Source organism: Cucurbita moschata, unplaced genomic scaffold (assembly GCF_002738365.1).
Source record: "Cucurbita moschata cultivar Rifu unplaced genomic scaffold, Cmos_1.0 Cmo_Scf00018, whole genome shotgun sequence".
NCBI lineage: Eukaryota > Viridiplantae > Streptophyta > Magnoliopsida > Cucurbitales > Cucurbitaceae > Cucurbita > Cucurbita moschata.
The window spans coordinates 1,297,568-1,304,409 of record NW_019268534.1 but is presented as its reverse complement, the minus strand read 5'-3'; the positions used below and the strand labels follow the sequence as shown (position 1 = coordinate 1,304,409).

The following is a 6,842-nucleotide window of genomic DNA, read 5'->3' as shown; positions in this document are numbered from 1 at the left end:
TGAAAAACTGGATTGGCTGCTATATGTAATGCTGCTTGATTATCACAATATAATAATGCTGGTTCGGACAGTGGAACATTCAAGTCTTGAAGAATGTATCTTAACCAAGTTAACTCTAAACAAGTATTTGTCATAGCTCGATACTCGGCTTCTGTTGATGATCTGGACACATTAGTCTGCTTTTTAGACTTCCAAGAAATAATTGAATTTCCGAGGAAAATGCAGAACCCAGAAATAGATCGTCTGGAAGTTCGACAACCACCCCAGTCAGAATCGCAATATGCCTGTAATCTTAAATTGTTTTCAGATGGCAGTAGAAGTCCTTGACCAGGAGTGCCTTTGATGTACCTCAGAACTCGAAGAGCTGCCTCCCAATGTGGTTTTCTTGGTTCATGCATAAATTGGCTAAGCATACGAACTGAATAAGCTATGTCAGGCCTAGTGACGGTCAAATATATTAATCTGCCAATCAACCGTCTGTATTTACTTGGATCATTCAACTTCTCTCCTTCGGTTAAAGAAAGTTTCAGATTTTGCTCCATAGGAAATTTGTCTGGACGTGCTCCTGTAAGACCTGTGTCTTGAAGGATGTCTAGAGCATACTTCCTTTGAGACATAAAAATTCCTTTTCTAGATCGAGAAAATTCAATGCCTAGAAAATATTTCAAATTTCCTAAATCTTTGATAAGAAATTTCTGGAGTAAACTAGTCTTGAGATATTGAATTTCTTCGAGATCATTGCCTGTCAACAGAATATCATCAACATAGATTAGAAATATCATCAACATAGATTAGAACTGCAGTGAAAGAAGTACCTTTACTCTTAGTAAACAAAGAGTAATCTGCTTTGGACTGAGTGTAGCCTGCATTTTGTATAATTGTAGAAAATATGGAGAACCAATTGCGAGAAGCCTGTTTTAATCCATAAAGAGATTTATGGAGCCGACATACTGTATTCTCCCCCTGTCGGCGAAGACCTGGTGGTAAAGACATATAAACTTCCTCGTCTAGATTACCATGGAGAAAGGCATTTTGAACATCCAACTGATGGGTGAACCATTTTCGAGCAGCAGCAACAGTGAGTAAGCAACGAAGTGTAGTAAGTTTCGCTGTAGGGGAAAATGTTTCTGTGTAATCAATACCTTCAACCTGAGTGTACCCCTTTGCTACTAGTCGAGCTTTATAACGTTCAACAGAACCATCAGAGTTGTATTTAATTTTGTACACCCAACGACAACCAATAGCTTTATGACCAAGTGGTAGAGGAACGAGAGACCATGTATGATTACGTTCCAAAGCTGCAATTCATCATTCATAGCCTGCTGCCATAACGGGTCGCCAACTGCCTCGTCATAGGTTTTAGGTTCTGTCTGGGATGTAATAAGAGCTAGAAAAGCACGTTGAGTAGCAGAAAAACGAGAGAATGAAAGGTAATGATGAAGGGGATACCTGGTGCCAGTGCCGGGACTTGAGCTAGAGGTTAAATGATTGGCTCCAGAAGACATCTCATAATCCTTATGCCAAGCTGGAGGCTGTTTAGTACGAGTAGAACGTCGAAGTGGAGCTGATGTATCAGGTGGGATAGGATTGGAATTAGTGGGCGAATCTGGAGAAGGTGGAGGAGACGACGGAGTAGTAGGTGAAGGGATAGGAGGTGAAGGAGGAGTAGGAGGTGAAGGAATAGGAGGTGAAGGAGGAGTAGGAGGTGAAGGAATAGGAGGTGAAGGTGGAGGATGGATGTTTGAGTAGGATGGATCATGAAGTGGTACAACAGGAGTCGAAGGAGCTAATGTCGAAGTTTGTGAAGCTGATGAAAAAGGAAAATCATCTTCACAAAATTTGACATCACGGCTGATAAAGAATGTGTGAGATTGCATGTCATACAACTTGTAACCTTTATGACCACAAGGATATCCTACGAAAACACAAGGAGTTGCCCTAGGTTCAAATTTTTGCTTAGGATGTACTATAGTTGCATAACATTTACAACCAAAAACTTTAAGATGATGAAATGTAGGTGGTCGTTTGTAGAGTGCTTCAAAGGGTGTCTTGTTAGATAATAATGGTGATGGCGTTCTATTTATAAGATAAACAGCCGTTAAAATGCACTCTCCCCAAAAATTAAGTGGAACCTGTGACTGAAAAAGAAGAGACCTAGCTACATTTAGGATATGGCGATGCTTGCGTTCTACGACTCCATTTTGTTGTGGAGTATAGACACAAGTGCGCTGAAATTCAATACCACAAGAAGTAAAGAATGGTTGCAAAGATAGGAACTCAGTCCCATTGTCTGATCGAACTATCTTGATAGTAGTATGAAATTGAGTTTGAACGAATTTAACAAAGTTCATCAACAAATGATGTACTTCTGACTTATGTTGCATTAAAAAAACCCAAGTACATCGAGTAAAATCATCAACAATAGTGAGAAAAAAACGCAAACCAGAATGGGTAGGAATTTTATGTGGTCCCCAAACATCACAATGTATCAGATCAAAAGCAGAATGGGTTGTTATTGAACTTCTTGGGAAAGACAACCTAGTTTGTTTTGCTAACGGGCAGATACTGCAATTATGAGAATAACTCGCATTATTAAGATGCAATTGATCAGCTAGAAATTTAAAACGAGAAAAGGAAGGATGACCTAGGCGTAAATGCCACAAATCAGATGACTGAGATACTTGATGAGCTGAAGACTTGATTGGAGATGAAGAAATATGATAGAGACCTCCAAATTGTTTACCCGAGCCAATCATTTTCCCCGTAGCCAAGTCCTGCATAACACAAGAATCAGGATAGAAGGTGACATAACATTTCAAGTTATTGGTAAGTTTGCTGATCGACATTAGGTTTAAATTGAATGAAGGCACACATAAAACGTTGTTTAATTTAAGGTTAGGGCTAAGGGAAATATTGCCAGTATGTGACACACGTGCTGTCTCTGCATTAGGCAAATTTATTGTAGACATGATGGCAGCCTTTGGTTCAGTCATAACAGAAGATTTTGATACTATATGATCCGTAGCTCCACTATCGAGAATCCATGAATTAGAACTCGCAGAGTTAATAGATAATGTAGATATGGGAAACAAACCTGCAACATTGATGTGATTGTCAGAATTACCAGAAGGGTGATGATTGATTGCAGATAAGGCTTGTGCTATCTGTCGTAATTGCTCAGAAGAAAAATTTGGAATGGAATTAGGTGACTGTTCTTCTGTATTCAACTGTGAAACATCGGCCATATTTGCAGATGATCGATATCCACGGTTATTGTGTTGATTGTCTTGTCTTGTCCTTCCAGAATTATTTTTCTGTCGACACCGATCTTCTGTATGGCCCCTTCTATCACAAAACTTACAGTGAAACTTAAGAATTCGACACTCATTAATTGTATGACCACTTTTATTGCAGTGTTCACACAATTTGTCCTTGGCGAATTTTGAATATATTGTTTTCTTTTGCACTGCTGATGCAATCGAGATTTTCTCAGTAGGTTCGGAAGTTACCTGACGCTGCATCTCTTCTTGTACAAGTAATGAATAGGCTTGCCTCACATTAGGTAATGGAGACATCATCAATATGTTAGATCTCACCGTTTTATAAGACTGATTGAGCCCCATGAGCAATTGCATCAACTTGTCTTCTTCGCGTTGATCAATATGTATTTGACGTTGATTACAGGTAAATGGTGTGCGGTACGCTTCCAGTTCATCCCAGAGTGCTTTGAGCTTGGTGAAATATGTTGACAGTGTCATGGTTCCTTGTGACATCGTTGCTATCGAGTTTTGTATTTGAAAAATTGCTGGAGCATTCTTTTGTGAGAATTGATCGTGAAGATCAACCCACGCTTGATGAGCTGTCTTGGCGTGAATAATGCCTTTAGCGATATCTGCTTCAACGGAATGAGTTAACCAAGATATTATCATACTGTTGCACTGATTCCAGAGTTCGAATTCGGTTGAATTTGCATCTTGGGACGGTTCCTCAATTGTGCCATCAATGAAGCCAATTTTCTTCTTGGCAATAAGAGCATGCATAACTGATTTCCTCCGGGATTGATAATTTGCTCCATTTAATTTGATTGGAACAAGTGAATATCCTGGCTGATCAGAGTGATGAATATAGTACGGATGTGTTAAATCAACATCCGAAATTTTGAAGCTAGATTTGGCTGATTCTGCCATAAAGAAAATTTTGATATTTAAGAACACCAAGATCGGTGCTCTGATACCATGTTAAGAATGAGAAATAGAAATAGAATTGGGATCGAAAGTATGATCTTCATTCAGGTTTACCACGTTTAAATAGGATACAAACTATCAACTAATACCTAAAAATAGAAAAATATATATCTAATTAAATCTGGTAAATAAATAAAATATACGGTTAATCAAATCTATTCTAACAGCTTCCTAAATATCTAAGATATATTCTAACTAATTATCACGGCAAAATATCCTCTTAATAGTTTCACATCCCCTCGTAGCATTAGACCAGACTATTCTTCCATGAGCACAAACAAGAGATAGAAAAAGAATTTACATTTCCTAGGAATGGGGGACTTCCAAAGGTTCTTACAAAAGGATAGTCTAGTAAGAGAGTCAAATCCTTCATGGAGAAACAATTTCATATGACAGTGTAAGTTAAGGAGTCGTCAAGGGGGGAAAATCTGTCCATATTGTGTAAAGTGATTGTGCAATACTTGCTAATACTTGCTCTTTCCCTAGAGCAGGTCGGCCAACTTGAATTTGGAACGTTGGTGGCATAAATTGCCTACCTCTCAACTTCTACCCCCGTTCTGAGAAAAGAATTTTAGAAAATGGGGTTGAGAGAAAGGTTTTAAAAACATTTGTTGTAGGCTAGAAAGCAGGTAAGATTAACCGATTTGATAGAATACGACCAAGGTCGAAAGGATTGACAACCAATCTTACCCTCTATAGTACATTTTGATTAGGCATAATCAATGTGTTGTCAGCTTTAGAGGATTCCAAATCTTGGATCCTTAACAAAGATGTTCCATTTTCGGTCAATTCCTCAACTTCTCAGTCGGTCAAAGGTGATTTGGAGGGCTAAAATTCCTAAGAAAGTGAAAGTCTTCCCATGGATCTTTGTAAAGGAGAAGATAAATACAGGGGATTTGATTCAAACAAGAAAGCCAAAAACCAAGACTTCAATTGAATGGCTAATTGAGTGTGCCTCTAAAAGGAATACAGTACCTCAATTAAAAAGGCCCCATCTTGCTGGTAGGTGATTTTGTAAGTGCAAACGGCTTGGAGACACTGCTATCATATTGATTCTCCCACTCAAACTCCATTGTGCACCTAGCACAACGAGGACTCTATACTGAATATAAATCATTCCCTGATAAGATAAAGAATTTTCAATTTAAGAACTGCTTTCTAAAACAATTAAGGTCAGAGAAATAGATAAGAGCTTGCAATACCAGAAGAATTTTCAGTAAGTTTAGAATGTTCCAAGCTGACGATACAAGCAGCAGCTAGACGGGCATTAAGTCCAGCAGCTTCATATCCTTCTTTTGCCATCAAAAGATTAGAAGGATCGACAAAGAGGTCATCTTTGTAGCGCTCAATAAAATGAGTTTCCACATCCCCTCGTTCAAATGCGTAATGATTTGCAAGTTTTAATAAAAAGTTTATGTGAGATCTCACATCGATTGGAGAGAGGAACGAGTGCCAGTGAGGATGCTGGCCACGAAGGAGGTGGATTGTGAGATCCCACATCGATTGGAGAGAGGAACAAAACATTCTTTATAAAAATCTTGAGAGAAAATTCTAAAAGAGAAAGCTTAAAGAGGACAATATTTGCTAGCAGTGGGCTTAGGCGAACGAAGCATTCTTTATAAGGGTGTGAAAACCCCTCCTCACCAAACACATTTTAAAAACCGTGAAGGAAAGCCTGAAAGAGAAATGACCTCAGTGATTTTGTAGGAATTTGAATTTTTGAAGGGTTGAAAATTAGCTGCAAAATGTTTACTCTACACAATTTTAGCACACTGTCAATTAAAAAAGCTAAGCCAAAGTCAGAAACCTCTTGAACATAAACCTACAAGCAGCGTGATATTGAATCATTAGACAACTTGATCAATAGCAGCTATAAAATAACTATATTAGCCATTGAAGCAACCAAGTCTACCACCTTCACTACTTCAAATTCCAAATCATTCTTATTTTCAATGAAAACTTTAGTTTCTTGTCCAAAAAGAAAATCATGTTGAACAGTAAATTCCGCAACGCAAACTAATTCTGACTAAATTTACCTCAAACAACACGATTTTCTCCCGAAACAAGCTTAGCAATCATAGGATCATAATGCACACTAACAGCATCTCCTTGTTCAACTCCAGCTGCAGAAACTGAAAATTTCAAGAAAAAACATTGAAATAAAAGCGAACGAGAAAATTCCAAGTAAAAGGTAGTAAGCAATCAGACATAACTAAGAAATCATCTAAGATATTTCAACAAAATTCATTTCTAGTTGCAGAAACTGAAGACTGAATTACTACACTCGTGAAATAAAATATCGTACTGGACTTGAAACACGAACGGAACAATTACGGTGAAGACTTCCAGTCGCCGGAACGAAACCTGCATATCGATGATCAGTTACAACTTAACAGTATTTTATTCTTATCGATTGAGATTTGGAAACCCGCGCCATTTTTGGGCCGGCCCATTTAATTTTTGTCCTTTTTATTATTATTTCCTAATTTCCTAATTGTTTTTGTTTTTAAAATGAATTTAATCATTTTAACTCTCAAACATTCCCTTAATTACGATCAAATATTCTTAATTATAATCATTCTAATATTTTATATAAAT

The 6,842-nt window shown here is 37.7% G+C and overlaps 1 protein-coding gene and 1 long non-coding RNA gene across 3 annotated transcripts in view; both read right to left on the bottom strand.

Annotated features, from left to right (window-relative positions):
- The window catches only part of LOC111456034 (serine/threonine-protein kinase HT1-like), a 14,181-nt gene extending 8,568 nt beyond the window's left edge, over window positions 1-5,613 (bottom strand). For both annotated transcript variants that reach the window (XM_023097734.1, XM_023097736.1), the window contains exons 1-2: window positions 5,447-5,613; window positions 5,220-5,364 (exon numbers count right to left, since the gene is read on the bottom strand). The gene's annotated coding sequence lies outside the window, so the exon portion shown is untranslated. The remainder of the gene's footprint in view (window positions 1-5,219; window positions 5,365-5,446) is intronic.
- Window positions 5,614-5,840: 227 nt separating this feature from the next.
- Window positions 5,841-6,635, bottom strand: LOC111456037. Its single transcript, XR_002712683.1, has 3 exons — window positions 6,550-6,635; window positions 6,281-6,376; window positions 5,841-6,066 (listed from the first exon to the last, which is right to left on the bottom strand). It is a non-coding gene; the product is annotated as an uncharacterized LOC111456037 (long non-coding RNA).
- Between the last annotated feature and the right edge of the window lie 207 nt (window positions 6,636-6,842).